Consider the following 15777-nt stretch of genomic DNA (forward strand, 5'->3'; position numbering starts at 1 on the left):
GAGTGGCCACTGCACTCCAGTCTGGGCGACAGAGTGAGACTCCAACTCAAAAAAAAATAATCAAGTTGTATTCATTGGGAGGGGGGAGTTAAACTGCTATGATAAAGAGACCCCAAAATGCAATGGTTCATTTTCCTCTTCAGGGTGAGTAGTTGTACTCTGCTCCATGTGGTTGTCTAGGCTAGCTGGAAAATTCTGTCATCCTCCTGGCTGTCTTCATCACTTGAACCTATGGGGCTGGGTGGCTGTTATGTTTAGTTGGCAGAAAGGAGAAGGGAAAACATTGAGAAGGCACATCTGTTGTCGTAAGGGCTCCAGCACAGAGGGCACACATAGCTTCCACTCACACTCCATTGTCAAGAACTCAGCAATATGGCCACTCAACTGCTGGACAGCTATGAGCTCAGCTAGCTCTCCTAGTATGGAAGGAGGAGAGAACACATTTTGATGGGCAGGTAGCTGGCAATTCCAGCCACTCTGGCCCAAACCCTTCCTTTTAAAGAGGAGGAAACAAAACTCCACAGAGGGAAGCTGATTCACTTCCTCACCATGCCACCTGGGAAATTTCAAAGTTACTCAGTTATTCATCCAGCCAACCCAGCACATCTTCATTGAGTGTCTACTAAGTACCACACACCGTTCTAGGCCCTAGAGATAAGCTCTTTGCACACACAGATTTTATATTTTCGCTGGTGGGGTCAGACAATAAACACATGTGGTGAAGAAATGTAACTTTAGGATCACAAAGAAGGGCAATGAGAGGGTGGAGGAGAAGTACCAGCAGTGGTTGGGACTAGTTCATGCAGAGATTTCTAGGCTATTGGACGCCATCTTTGCCCCTCCAAGTCTTCCGTTTAGCTGAGCTCATCCTAATGGTCGTTACGACATTGAAAAGAAGCATCACCAATTCTTAAAGCAGTCTCATGAGCCTTTTGTCCCGTTAGCTTTTTATTCTTAGCTCTCCCCAGTCAAGATCTTTGAATTGACAGTAACTGTTCGTGGAAACTGGCAGCTTTCTTTCAGGATCAGAATTCTGAATTCATCCCAAATGAACAGTGCTAGCAAACAACTAGTGATTATTAGGTGCCTGATGTGACAAGATTTTGATGTCTTAATTTAGTTCCCAGTGGGAGGATACGTGTCTCACAAACTGCTTAGCACCACAAAGGGAAAAGCAAACTGGTTATAAAGATAGTAGGTGAGAGACAGGATAAGGAGAACAGCCTTGGAGGCATAATATGCTGGGCGTTAAAGGAAAAGAGTTAAAGCAAGAGGAAAATACTTATTAACTCAAGGACGATAGGTCCCTTATTACAGAGTATTAGCTCAAATTCTCTAGTTGGTTTAAAGAAGTAATATTCATAAAGGATTGTCTGAAACTTACATCATCCACTCAATTTTTAAAATATACTTTAAGTATTAAATTCTAGTTCTGCCTAGACTATAAACAATTCAAATAATATATATATTAATTTTTATTATAAAGATGTGGGTACATTTCAGGGTTGGCGAGGATGTGGAGAAAAAGGAACGCTTCAGGATGGCGAGGATGTGGAGAAAAAAGAACGCTTCTACACTGCTGGTGGGAATGCAAACTAGTACAACCTCTTTGGAAGACAGTGTGGCAATTCCTGAAAGAACTAGAAATTGACCTTCCATGTGACCCAGCAATTCGCCTATTGGGAATATACCCAGAGGAACTCAAATTATTCTACAAAAAAGATACATGCACACATATGTTTGTTGCAGCTCAAAAAATATTTTCTCCATCTGTAGAGAGGTGATGTTTTTTCCTTCTACATTGTGCTCTAGAATTCTACTCTTAGGTTTCCTCCAAGAAGCACTGTCAAGAAACATCTTCAAGACCCACATTGTTGTATTTGCTGCAGGGATTTTATTAAGGACACTTCTCATGACATTGATAAGTGGTCCCACAACAGCAATTCCTTCCAGGGCTGAACACCAGAAGAAATTTCATTTCCCTGAAGATCAAAAATGTTTTATTCTCCTGAATATTGAGAATCATGTGACTGATGGTAGCACCTCTTTTCACTTTAGCAACTAGGAATCTCAGTGACAAATTTATGGTTCACTTAGTAACTACAAGGAAACTTAGATGACTTGCATTTGAGTACAGTTTCTTATTCTTTGCTCTCAGAGATGACCTTTTATAATTTATATTTTCTTTCGTCTAAATTATTATTTATACACACATACTTCTTATGTAGGAAGGGAGTATGAACAAATGAAGAAGAAATGTAATGCATATTAATCTCTCAACTGTTCATCTCTTTCCATATTTGCTACCAGTGTTAGTCTTGCACACACTTATTTTTGCATACTTGAAAAGACACAAAATTAGAATAGGGAAAGAGATTTAAAAAGATCTTCAGGGGCACCCTGACTGCTTATCAATGTATGCCTATGAACTTTCTACTACTCTCTACCAGGTGATTCTTTATTTTATGCTTGAATACCTCCATTGAGGGTGAACATACTATCTACCCATGTGATTAATCTCTGAGAAGTTCTGGTGATTAGACATTTTCCATGTATTGACTGATCTTGCTTCACCTTCTACCCTTTGATCCGACTTGATGGTCTGCACAATACGTGCTAATTCTCTATCCACAGCTGGAAGTACTTGAAGTAGGCTATTACATCCCCAGAGACTTTTTTTTTTTTAAACTACATCCTTCAAAAATTCTGCAGATGATGAGGTTGAGAATCCTCTCACTGGTCATCCTCATCACTATTTTTCAAACACAAGCCACATGCCCTATTCTGCTTAAATCCTTCTTAAAAGGGAGCTGAAAAAAACTAAACTCAAAACTTCAATGTGTCCTTGTCCCGAATTCTGTAACTGCACCCTGAGATCATATAAGTTTTTTGTGGAGTCAAATCACGATATTGACTCACAGTGGACTTCTAACAAAATTTCTTAAACCTCTTCCATATATGCTACAGTAAGTTATATCTTTTCTAACCTGTTTTTGAGTGATTAGTCTTTTTGGATCTAAGTGGAGGGTCTTACATTTTCTTGCATTAACTCCTCTCTTTCTCTCTCTCTCTAATCTCGCTCTTCTTTTTTAGAGCTGAAGTCTCACTATGTTTCTCAGGCAGGGCTCAAACTCCTGGATTCAAGAGATCCTTCTGCGCCAGCCTCCTGAGTAGCTAGGACTACAGATGCATGCCATCACGCCCAGCTCCCTACATTAATTTTCATCTTGGTATGTCTAAATCATAACTTAAGACTTGGCCATATTTTCCTTTGATTCTTATTCCATGATCCCCTTCTTGGTTTTTCACCATTCACAGATTTTCTGGTCTGCCCTCAATATCACCACTTGAGGTAGGGATAAGAATCTTATAACAAGCAAAGCCAGGAGCCCTGTTGCTTGTTAGTTGAGATCTCTTTCTGGGTAGACACTGTTACACTTTAAAAATATATTTTGTGTATGTCATTCTTTATTGTTATTAATCTACATGCTAACATCTGAAGTAAAATTTAGTAAATATCTGTTGAGAACAAATTATTGTTATAAGCTTTTGTATACATTTGAGTTTATTCTTTATTGCATCTCCGAGACAGAAATGTTATATAGAACAAGGTCAAGGCTGCTGGTATAAAAGCTCCTGACAAATGCCTGACACTTGGTTTACTAGATTTGTATGGAAAGTGGAAAAAGTTTCAGTTTTAATATTGGTGATAATGAACTTAATATTTAAGTATCCGAATGCAAATTGAGATTACAATGGAACTGATTGGGAATACCAAAAGTGATGAAATCGCTTGGACTTAAAACCTTCCCACGTCAGGTTCAACTGGAAAAAAAGTCAAATTAAAGATTATACAAATTGCTAGAAGTAAATATAAAAAGATTGCCTCAAGAAGGCAGATATATTAGGGATTATACATTTTTTTTTGTCTCTGAAAAAAATACACCTTATGACACGCAAGTTAATTTCCCAACTCAGGTTTTGAAATAATTTTGAAGTAAAAAATGCATTATTGATATAAATAGGAATGGTTCTTAACCTCTCTAATGCTACTCAGCCAGTTTCTAGAGGAGCCAGAATTTGATGTCAGCTCTTTTCTCTAATAAACAATGAAGTTCTCGTTTCTCCATCTTTTCTAAGAAGCTAATGGTGATAAACCTTTTAAAATAATGTGTGGAAGTCCCAAGGCACTACTTAGCGTTTCACTTTTTGCTTAGTTAACATGAGGTCATATAGACATTTCCAGAATCAACTCAGTCTGCAAGTTCACCATTGTCTCTCTTTATGAAGTACTCCATCTGAGTTAATCGACCACTGTTTGTTTAGCCACTACCCTATTGTTGCCATTTGGGTTCTTTCCAATTGCTAATTATTATAAATGGGTTTTGAAAACTGTAAGTGCTGGACAGATGTAAGTCTCGATCATCATTCTCTTTTTATCACAGGCCTAGGATGCAGGCTTTTTCTCTCTTCCTGACCTTCTTCTTCCTAATGGCGTTTTTATAAAAGCAAGCACCAAAGATTTGAAAACACTTGCCTTATTAAGTCATCCAAGGCTGCGTTCTTCATTTCTTTTTCTCTCCAGAAATTCTAGGTCTTCATCTGTAATTATTTACAGAGTTGCTAATCAAGTATGACATTTTTCCTTTCTAGCTTTACTTTGGTTCACTTTCAAGTAAATTTATTTCAGTTCCCCAGCTCATCTATTTTTTTTTTAAAGTAAAACGCCAGAAAAATATAATTTAAGTGGGTCAGTGTTCTAAATTCAATGTCCATGAAACTAAGATATAAAAATACATATTAAGTATAAGGTTTACTTTTAAAGCAATCTCATTATATAGAAAACATATTTATCATGTAGAAGTTAGGAAATGTCAAAAAGTAGATAAAGAGAAAAAATGGTTATAATTCCATTTTCCCCAGAGACCTCATTAGTAATATTTTTGTGTAATTCCCTTCTAATTGTCTCTATGTGGAATCTCTCTCTTTACATAGCTATTTTGAAAAATTTTAAAATATAATTCATTTGAAAATATTTTTAGGTTATGAAAGGTGGAAAGAGATCTCACTGGAGTCTAGACACCTCAGGTGGGATACTTCTTAGGACTAATCCTGTCTTGATCTCCTTTTACTTGGGTGTCTTGGGGCAAGTCCCATAAAGCTGTGATCTTCAAAGTATGGTGGATCCCTGCAGCGGAATCTCTGGGAAATCTTGTTAAAAATTCATATTCCCACATCCTGCACCAGAAACAGAAGGGAGAATGATTGCTCTAACCTCTTTGGGAGTTTTCTTTCTAAATCAGTACAATGGAAGTGGAGGTATACAGGGTAGGGGTTCTTACCAGAGGACTTCCTGGGTTGGGAGGGAGAAGCTCAGGGACCCTCAAATCTTGGGAGCTTTTTTTGTAAGTTTATGTCATTTCATATATGAACATTTTTGTGGTTAGAATGTCTATCACTCTAACCTTCTTCAGACTTATCAAAGAAGTCTTTACCTAGGAAGATGTCCAAGCCTTCACTGAGCTAAGATCTCTCCACATCCCTCTCTGGAATGGGCCTCTGGAGGCTGTGGGAAGTGCCACTTCTGTCCTCCTGTGAACATCCACCTACTTCACCTTGGCTGGCAAAGGTGTGAAACTCATTTTCCACTTTTTTTTTTTAGTCGTGTGACCTTGGGCAAGTTGCATAGCCCTTGAGTTTAATTTTCCTCTTAAAAAACTTAGCATTTTTATTTAGCACCTATTATTAACCAAGCACTGCTCTATGCACATATATTCAATTACCTCATTTTGATCCTCTTGCCAACACTGCGAAAGAGGCACTATTATTCTCCCTCTTTTATGTGAGCAAATAGACACAGAGAAGTGCACTAACTTGTCCATGATGACACAGCCAGCAGGTGGTACAGTTGGGATTCAAAAACACACTATTTGCCTCTAAAACCTATGCTAATAGTACTGAAAGTATTATTCATTATATTATTTCTGATAATACTATCAATAATTGATCATATTAACTAATCATACTAACAACACAAATATTATTATTACTAATGGTTATAACTGAAGGCCTGTACTAGATAGGTGAGCCTAACCAAGTGAATTCTTAACTTCTGGGAGCTCTGATTTCTTCATTTGTCAACTGGGGATAACTAGGGTGCCGGTTTCATAGGGTTGCTGAGAGGATTTTAATTAACTAATGCTTGCAGAATATTAGCAAAAGACTAGCAAATGTTAGTAAATTGCAGTACAATATACATAACATAGAATTTATCATTTTAACCATTTACACATGTACAGTTTGCTGTCAGTAAGTACAATCATGCTGTTATGCATTGACCAAGTAGATTTTGTTTGTTTTTATTTTACAGGTTCTGTAGAGCGCTTTGCACAAAATTTGGCATGTTGCAATTATTTGATAACTATCAGGTCCTTCCCTGTCCCTCCGCCAGCCTTCACAACCACTAAATGCTACAGAGATGTCAGTTACTGTTCTGTTGTGCACTGTGTGAGAGAGAATGGTGGGACATCCTAAGTGACCTTGGACACATGATGACTGGACTGAACCTCTCTGCCTCAGTCTGTTGAATGGGGATTAGAGCAGCACCCACTTAATAGGGTTCTTGGAAAAAATATAACCTATGTGACCCTTTTAGAATAGTTCTAGCCATGTCAAATGCTCCATACAGGTTAGTGACAACTTTATTATTTTATTAAAGTCGTTGCCCTGGGAAGAGCACACTTGCATGGAGGCAGGGAATTTGGAGGCAGGCTCTGGCTCCAGATGGCAGCCTGTCCTCAGCTCCTTCCCTGCCGCCCCAACTCTGGGGGCTCCAGAGAGACTGAACAGTGTTGTGAAGAGGAGGAGTGAACCCTTTCAGGAGCCCACAGAACTTTTGTTCTATTAAAAGCTTCGAATCAGGCTGCCATAGTGGCCTTGGTATTTCGGTGCCTTTTCAGTTTCTATTTGTAGTGCAGAGTTGGCGTGGGAATGTTTTCCTTTATTTCAAGCCTTAAGTAGTTGTTGGATAACAGTTGTTTTTTTAAAAGATAATCTTTGAGGCACTGAAATGCTGCTGTAAAAACAAATTTCTTGAAATTGAGAAATTCTTCTCTATTTCATGGGCCTGATTTTTTCTGTCCGCTAGCCTTTGCTCATGCTGTCACTTCTAGAATTCTCTGTCTGACTCAACTCCTGTTTCCCTGCTCCTGTCAAAATCATCCCCATGTTCTAGCTGATACTTCTCTTATGGATCTTTACCCAATTCCTTCAGTCGAAGACTTTCTTAAGGGTTTGGTTTGAACACTCTGCCTTGAATGTTGGTTAGTACTAAGGAAGCCACTCCCCACCTTGATCCCCTGAGTAACAAAGCAGGGTCTGGAAGATTGAAGGTCTTGTTCTATTCATAATCACTTCCTCATTGTCATTAAGTAGAAAACTATTGTGAATCTTTGTCAAATCAATATCCAAACATCCTACTTCCCTGGGGGAGACCCTAAATAGGTAGGTCCCATGGTCCCACATTTTGCCACAGATGCAAGATAGGACTCGAAGATCCACGTTCCCTGTCCTCTGGCTGGTGGAAGACAGGAAAAATCATGGCCAGGGTTAGCATTACTTATTCCTGCTCAAGCCTGATTCCCAGTCTTCCTTTCAGCTTGTAAGCTACTAAGAACTCTCCAAAACATTAATTTTCTGCTTGAGTTCATTAATCCTGGTTTCTCTTTTTGTTTGCAACTACAACCAATAATTCTTTCTTTCTTTTTTTTTTGTCAAGGGTCTCACTCTGTGGGTCCTAACTCTCAATGTGACTGAATTTGGAGATAAGCCCTATAAGAAAGTAATTAAGTTTAAATGTGGTCATAAAGGTGGGGCTCTGATCTGATGGGACTGGTGTTCTTTCTTTTCTGAGTCAGAGTCTCACTCTGTCACCCAGGCTGGAGTGCAGTGGCATACTCATGGCTATCACAGCTTCAACCTACTGGGCTCAGGTGATCCTTCCACCTCAGCCTTCCAAGTAGTTGGAACCACAGGTGTGCCGGGCTAATTTTTTAAATTTATTTTAAAGACAAGGTCTCACTAAGTTGCCCAGGCTAGTCTTGAACCTCTGGACTCAGGCAATCCTCTCGCCTCCACCTCCCAAAGTGCTGAGATTCCAGGCATGAGTCACCGTGCCTGGCTAGGATTAGTGTTCTTATGAAAAGAGACACCAGAACTCCCCTACCCGATATGAGAACATGGTAAAAAGGCAACCATCTGCAAGCCAGGAAGAGAGACCTCACCAAAAACCCATTCTGCCAGATATTCTTCTGGGACATCTAGCCTTCAGTAGCATGAGAAAACATATTTTTGTTGTTTAAGTTGTCCAGCCAATTTTTTTTTTTTTTGCAGCTCAAACAGACTAATATACTCCCTTGAAACTTGTAGGCCAGAATTCCTTCTGATTGCTTCTAGATTCTGGGATGCCCAGGCATTCATTGTCTGGCAACTGCAGCACTTTAGTCTCTGTCTTTATTATCACATGACATTCTCCCCTTAAGTCTGTCTGAGTGACTTCTCTCTTCTTTTTTTTTTTTTTTGAGTTAGAGTCTCACTCTGTCACCCAGACTGGAGTGCAGTGGCCGCTCCCGGCCACTGCAGCCTCGACCTGCTGGGCTCCGGCGATCCTTCCGCCTCAACCTTCTGAGTAGCCGGAATTACTGGCATGCGCTACCACGCCCGGCTGAGTTTTGATTTATCGTAGAGATGAGGTCTCGCTGCCCAGGTGGATCTCGAACCCACAGGCTCAGGCAATCCACTCACCTCAGCCTCCCAAGGCGCGGGATTACAGGCTGAGCCACTGAGCCTGGCTGACTTCTCTCTTCTTAAAGTGACTCTAGTCATATTGAATTAGAGACCCATTCCATTCCAATATGATCTCATCTTCACTAATTACATTTACAAAGGTCTTATTTTCAAAAATGATTGCATTCTGAGATACTGGGAGTTAGAACTTTAACACATCTTTTTGGGGGTACACATTCAACACATACACGTAACACATACACGTAACACATACGTTAACTCACTCAATTCTCACAACAAAATGATGACGTAGATACAGAATGATTACTATCATTACACTTTCACCCAGATGAGGGAAATGAGACTCAGAGAAGTCAAGTAACTTGCTCAAGGCCCTATAATGAGTAAGGAGTTGAAGACGGATCAGAACTCTTGATACAACCTTCCTCTTCAGGGCACAGTTACCTAGAAATTCAGTGTTCTAATTCACCTAGAAATCGTGTATACAGACAGATAGAAGTTATACATTTGCTAAGCACTAAGCGATGTGCAAGACACTTTCTTTTTCAGCCCATAGTGTTGTTATTGAACTTGAATTAAGGGTTTTACAAACAGTATATCATTGTTACAGCAATGCTGCAACATGATATAATGTCCCCATTGTGACTGAGAATACTGGGTTAGTTCATCTTCCTAAAGACCTAGAACTAATAAATATCACTGTTGAAATTCTAATCCAGGCCAAGAACATGTTTTATGCCTGTAATCCCAATAGTTGGGAGGCTGAGGTAGGAGGATTGCTTGAGGCCAGGCTTTTGAAACCAGCCTGGGCAACAAAGTGTGACCCTGTCTCTACAAAAAATTAAAAAATTAGCCTGGTGTGGTAGTCTCAGCTACTCAGGAGGTGGAGGCGAAGGCAGGAGGATTGTCTGAGCCCAGGAGCTGGAGGCTGTGGTGATCCGTGATTGTGCCACTGGACTCAACCCCGGGTGACAGAGTGAAACCCTGTCTCAAAAATAAAATAAAGCTGCTTCTAAAAAATAAAAGCTAAAAGCCCCAGAAAAATTACAATCTATAAATCACACTACACTCTATATTGATTTACCTGCTGAGCTTCTTCCTAACCCAGTTGAGCGCCAGCATCTGATGCAAAGTATTGATGTGGAGGGAGGAGGGAAGAAGAAGGAGGGAAGAGTAATTCTAGAACCTGGAATAGACAAAGTCTGCACAGTTAACCACTGTACACAGGTGCCTGAGTTTAGCCCAGAGACATGATCTAACCAATTCCCTGATTTGCTTAAGCTGGTTTGAGTAGAGTTTCTGTCCCTTGTAATTGTTTTCTTCTCTTGCCTTTTGCTTCATTCTTTCCTGTATCTGGGCACTCAAGACTTCACTCAAACTCCCCCTTGGGGGTCTATTCCAGGTTCTAGAATTACTCTTCCCTCTTTCTTCTTCCCTCCTCCCTCCACATCAATACTTTGCATCAGATGCTGGCGCTCAACTGGGTTAGGAAGAAGCTCAGCAGGTAAATCAATATAGAGTGTAGTGTGATTTATAGATTGTAATTTTTCTGGGGCTTTTAGCTTTTAGGAGCAGGTTGTTAACCCGTTGACTATCAGTCTAGTAGAAGTTCAGAGATTAAGATAAGGAGATGGAGGACTTTAGGACACGTGGAGGAGAGCTTTAGGGTGGGCACTGTTTCTGTATTCCTTTAGCAATTCTAGGCAGATAACATGTGTGAGAGTTTAGTATTTGAGTTTCTCTGTTGGGTACAGTTACCGATCCCTTACGGAGAGTGGGGACGGTTAGTGTAACTTTAGACTCTTCTACTTAAGATTGCTGCTTTAGTTCATTCAAGATTTTGTCTTTTGTCAAAGTAAAATCTCTTTCTCCTGGAATTCCCTTTGCCCCTATCAACCTCTTAAATCTTACCTATAATTCAAACATGATTCAAATGTCTTACATGTAGAAGATTCTGAGCTAAATCTTTTCAAAGTGGATTTTTCTCTAACATCTATCATTCCAGCAATTAGACAATTTTTTTTTTAAAAACTAGAGTTAGGTGTCATTTCATTTTGCTGGTGAGAATCTGAACTCCTGGAGGCAAAAGATAAGTCTGAGTCATCTTCTTAACTGAAGGTGATCTGACACATTGGTTAAGCTTTGGAGTCAGAGACTCAGATTAGAATTTCTTTTTTTTCTTTTTTAGAAACTTCTATTTTATTTTTTAGAAGCAGCTTTATTTTATTTTTGAGACAGGGTTTCACTCTGTCACCCGGGGTTGAGTCCAGTGGCACAATCACGGATCACCACAGCCTCCAGCTCCTGGGCTCAGACAATCCTCCTGCCTTCGCCTCCACCTCCTGAGTAGCTGAGACTACCACACCAGGCTAATTTTTTAATTTTTTGTAGAGACAGGGTCACACTTTGTTGCCCAGGCTGGTTTCAAAAGCCTGGCCTCAAGCAATCCTCCTACCTCAGCCTCCCAACTATTGGGATTACAGGCATAAAACATGTTCTTGGCCTGGATTAGAATTTCAACAGTGATATTTATTAGTTCTAGGTCTTTAGGAAGATGAACTAACCCAGTATTCTCAGTCACAATGGGGACATTATATCATGTTGCAGCATTGCTGTAACAATGATATACTGTTTGTAAAACCCTTAATTCAAGTTCAATAACAACACTATGGGCTGAAAAAGAAAGTGTCTTGCACATCGCTTAGTGCTTAGCAAATGTATAACTTCTATCTGTCTGTATACACGATTTCTAGGTGAATTAGAACACTGAATTTCTAGGTAACTGTGCCCTGAAGAGGAAGGTTGTATCAAGCTCAATGTTCATGAATGGGCCTTTATTTCCCAATGGTCCTGTGAGCAGAGATGAAGCATGGTCTTCTTAGTGACTTTGATACTTGCAGCAGGGCCCATAATGGGCTATCTTAATCAATCTAAATCCCTTTGATCACTGGAATTACTAATTGCAACTTGAAATTTAGTGAGCTGTTTACTTAACTCTTTATTCATAGGTCAGCAGCTCCTTTTCTGTCCTGTTTGTTTGCACTGGCTAAATTAGAGGTGAGTGGGATCTCCAGCCAGTGGCATCTTTTTTTTTTTTTTTGAGTTGGAGTCTCACTCTGTCGCCCAGACTGGAGTGCAGTGGCCACTCCCGGCCACCGCAGCCTCGACCCGCTGGGCTCCGGCGATCCTTCCGCCTCAGCCTTCCAAGTAGCTGGAATTACAGGCATGCACTACCACACCCGGCTGATTTTTTGATTTATTGTAGAGATGAAGTCTCGCTGCCCAGGCGGGTCTCGAACCTGCGGGCTCAGGCAATCCACTCACCTCAGCCTCCATAGGCGCGGGATTACACTCGGCACTGGGCATCTTATTTCATGTGGGGTTATATTTTACGAGAAGCCAGGAAGCATGGGAGCCTTAGGAAGCCTCCTGCAAACAAGATGGAAGTTTTCCAAGTTGCCACCTTGGAAGCATGAGGATGCTGGAAAGAGGCTTCAGTTCTGGTTATGACACTGACTAGCCACCAAATTTGTGATTTGGGGGAAGTTACTAAATCTCTTGGGGACTCAGTTTACTCATTCACTTATTCACTCAATACATTTGTTAAGCTCTTATGGTATATCAGACACTATGCTAGGCTTCAGAGATGGTAATAAAGGTTAGAGACAAAAATCCCTGCTTTCATCAAGCTTCCTGTTTAGCACAACAATAAACAGCAAGTGACAGCAATTTTCCTCTGAGAGAAGAGAGTGGGAAATATTGTATAGGAGGGTGGATTTTAGATAGCATATCTGGAGAAAGCTTCATTGAGACGTAGTCAACATTTGAGTCAAGATCTGGAGAAGTGAGAAAGTGAGCATGGCTAATAACTGAGAGAAGATAATTCCAGGCAGAGGGAGTGCAGCCAGGGCAAGAGCCTGGCAGAAGATGGCAAGGAGGCTCTGCCTTGCTGGAGGAGTGAGGGGAGGGAAATGCTGGACCAGAGAGGTGATGGGGTCGCCTTGCAGCACCTGGGCACATGGTGAGGACCATGACCTAGGGCCCATTAGAAAACTTTAAGCAGAGAGAGATAAGATCTGACTTTGCTTTAGCATGAACCTCTGTCTTCTGTGTGAGGGAGAAGCTTATGGGAGAATGAGTAGAGAAGCAGGCAGATCAGTTAGGAGGCTGCAGGAGGAGAGGCCATAGAAGCTTGGCTCGGATAAGGGTCATGGCAATAGAAATTGTGAGAAGCAATAGAATAATGACTATGCCTCAAAGATTTGGCCAAGAGAAGAGGCTCTGTGAAAGGATTTTCTGACAGATTATGAATAATGTGAGCAACTGGAAGGGTGGATTTACCATTAAATGAGATGGGAAATGCTGCAGGAAGAGCACATTTTAGGGGGAATAGCAGGAGATTTGGAATAGATATATTAAGTTTGAGATGTCTATGAGACATTCAAGTAGAGATGCAGAGTCAGCTGTTGGGTATAAGAATCCAGACTAAAGGGATGAGGTCAGGGCTAGATATATTCATTTGGAAGTCTTGGGCATCTGAATTGTATGAAAATCACTGGTGTAAATGGATAAAAATAGAGATCCAAGGACTGAGACTCAGGACTCCCCTTCATTTAGAGGCCAAGGACATATTGGGGGACCAGGAAAACAGGATGAGAAAGAGAGAAGCCAGAAAGGTTAGAGGAAAACAAAGTGAATGTGGCATCCTGAAGGCCAAGAGAGGAAAGTGTTTAAAGGAAAAGGGAGTCATCACTTATTTCAATTGCTGAGGAAAAGTGAAGTAAGATCAGGACTGAGAATTGAGCAATGGAATCAGTCACGTGAGGTCATTGGTGACCTGAATACAAGCCATTGACAAAAGCCTGATTGGGGTAGATTTAAGAGAGAATGGGAGGAGAGAATTTAGGCATAGCAAGTTTAGATAACTCTTTCCATGGTTTTATGCAAAGAGAAGAAAAGAAATGGACCAGAGAAAACTTTTTTGGGGGGAATCTTTATGTTAATATTGGAGAAAGAATAGCACATATGTGTGCTGATGGGAATGCTTCAGAAGAAAGGGGGAACTTAAGGATCTAAGAGAGAGGAGAAAATCTGGAGAATAATGTTCTTAAATAGACAAGGGGATAGGATTTGGTGTATAATAGAGGGATTGGCCTTATATTTAAGGTCATTCATTAAGGAACACGAGTGTGGGAAGGGTGGTAGGAGTACACGGGCACAGAATCAGGCAGATGGGTAGATGTGGTGCAGAGAAGTTGTTGAAGTTCTTTTCAATTTTCTCTGTGAAATAAGCATCAAGTTCATTAGCTGTGAGTGAGGATGGAGCAGCAGGGTTAGAGGTTTGAGGACAGAAGAGACAGGATGAAATAGTTGTCTAGGAGAATGGATCAGTTAAGGAAATATAGTGTGGTTGCCAGGCAGCAGTTGGGGACTTGAGGAGAATGAGAGGCTAAAATACGGTAGCATGTTTTTCTATTAGCTGAGTGGGTGCCATGGCAGAGAAGCCAGTGGGATGGATTGGATTAGAACTATAATTTAGCCAAGTAAAAATGATAAAGCAATAGAGGGATAAAAGCCAGGCGCAGTGACTCAAGCCTGTAAGCTCAGCACTCTGGGAGGCTGAGGTAAGAGGATTGCCTGAGCTCAGGGGTTTGAGACCAGCTTGGGTGACTTCGTGAGACCTCATCTCTACAATGAGTCAAAAAATAAGCCAGGTGTGGTAGTGCACGCTTGTAGTACCATTTTCTCACAGCTACTTGGAAGGCTGAAGCGGAAGGATCCCCTGAGCTCAGCAGGTCGAGGCTGTGATAGCCGTGAGTGTGCCATGCACTCCAGCCTGGGTGACAGAGTGAGACTCCAACTCAAAAAAAAAAAAGAAAGAAAGAAAGAGAGAGAGAGAGAGAGAGAGAGAGAGAGAGAGAGAGAGATAAGGCAGTTGAGAGTGTGTGCAAGAGGATGATGATGATGACTGACTATAAAATTTAAGCTAAGAAGGAGGAAAAAAGCCATACTGAAAGGTGGTAGAATATATAGATTGAAGGTCCAGGATCAGCCATAGAATCGATGAAGTTTAGATTCGGAAGGTGGTGTTTAGAGGTTAGAATGTTTGAATTTGTGGATACACAGGGTTGCAGGGATTGATAATGACAAGGCCTGAAGTAGAACCAGAAAAGGTAAGATTGATGAGAGGAGAGGAAGTCAGATTATGAGAAGCCAGAACATGGGTGGGATTTTCCATGGACATATTGAGCTATGAGACCTATGACAGAAATTGTGTTGGAAATAATGACAGTGATCCAGGAGCTAACATCTTCGACAACTGAGGGGGTAGTAACTTGATTTTGGAGGGGTGGTGTAAGGAACTGCAACAAATAGGGTCAGTGGGAGATACAGTTTCATGATATGAAATTCAAAGCTTTGATTGTGCTGGTGAGGAGAGGGGAAGAATGGTCTTAAAGCATCATTGTCAAACTCCAGATACAGTGACATGAGGAGTGGAAGAGGAGACAGATACCACTTGAGAGGGTTACAGCGACTTCAAAGAAAAGTCAGTTAGAGAAAGAAGGTGAAGGGAATGTTATCAGAAAAGCTTGAGGACACAGGGAAATGTACTAATGAGAGCTAGTGAGTTCCAAAGTCATAGTAAAGTGATATCAGAAGAGGAAAAAGGGTAGAAGATGAATTCATAAAATGGGATAGAGTCATATAGGTACTAGAATTTGTAGATTAGTAAATAGGGGTGAACTGGGAGTCTTGGACTTCATGGGTGACTGGGCATGAACAGGGATAATAAGATGCCCTTAATGCTCCTAGGCCAGGGATTGAGAGAAGCAATGAGTGTGGAAAGGAGGAAAAAATGATGAGAAAGTTCTTTAAAATTTGCCGTCCAGTCTTTTCTCTTCTTGGGACTTAGTAGGCTGGCATTAGAATAGATTTGAGTAATAGCTGTTATGCTGAATTCAGAATCATGAC

This window comes from Carlito syrichta, unplaced genomic scaffold, assembly GCF_000164805.1.
Source record: "Carlito syrichta isolate Samal-C Ts95f unplaced genomic scaffold, Tarsius_syrichta-2.0.1 Scaffold308100, whole genome shotgun sequence".
Lineage (NCBI taxonomy): Eukaryota > Metazoa > Chordata > Mammalia > Primates > Tarsiidae > Carlito > Carlito syrichta.